This window comes from Nannospalax galili, unplaced genomic scaffold (genome assembly GCF_000622305.1).
Source record: "Nannospalax galili isolate Female #2095 unplaced genomic scaffold, S.galili_v1.0 scaffold9980, whole genome shotgun sequence".
NCBI lineage: Eukaryota > Metazoa > Chordata > Mammalia > Rodentia > Spalacidae > Nannospalax > Nannospalax galili.
Window position 1 is genome coordinate 21,402 of NW_008345876.1, and position 1,046 is coordinate 22,447.

Here is a 1,046-nt window from a genome sequence, read left to right on the forward strand (position 1 = left end):
TTTAAATATTATGTTTTGACAGCATCACACACATATACAGTGTTTTTGTCATATCCACCACTCATGCCCCCCTCTTTCCCCAGAGTGCCCCCACTACAGGTCCCACTTCCATTTTCTCTTTTTTTATACCCTAATGATTCAATTAGCACTGCCTGCATGCCTGTAGGAACATATGTCTTGATTTTTTTTTTTTTTTTTAATCTGGGAAAACTTGTGTTCTTGAATCTGAAGCTGAGATGCTTCAGTGGGCATGTACAGATGTCATGCACATCTAATGCATCTCAAAGCTTGGAAATTGTGGTTCTTACCACTGAATGTACATTAGATTCTCTTAGAAGGATTTCTTTTTAATCATCCAATCTCAAGTTACAGTGGGCCAATTAAATCAGAATTCGTGTTCTGGAACCCTACCATTGGCATTGTTTAAAACTCTCCAGGGGAAGTCAGTCCCTAGATCTTAACTCATAGAACTACTTAAATAGTGTTTCCCTATTCCCAAATGGGTGTATGTAGATATTCAGGACTCTATTCATTCATTCATTCATTCATTTTATGTGTATCAGTGTTTTGTGTGCATGTAAGTGCACTTGTGTTGTGCAATATCTGCAAAGGCCAGAAAAGGGTGTAGATTCCCCTGTAACTGAAGTTAAAGATATTTGTTAGCAGTTATGTGGGTGCTGGGAACTGAACCCAGGTCCTCTGAAAGAACAGCCAGTGCTCTTAGCCACGGAACCATCTCCTCGGCTCCAAACACACAAGATTCTATGTTAGTGCTTTCAAAAAAACACATTGGTCTGTCTTATGTACCAAATCCCACAGAAAGTGTGCAGGTTACAGCACTAAGACATATATAGAATACATTTTAGCATTTTTCCCAATTACATGTTCCCCTGTGCCCAGAATGACCCGCATTTCCTTCTACACAACGGGCTCTCTTTATTCGGGATGTTAGATGACGTGATTGTAATTTGTTCATGGCTGCACTATGATTGGCATGGACTCCTGCTCCTTTCATAAAGTTCACATTTTACATTGAATGATCATGT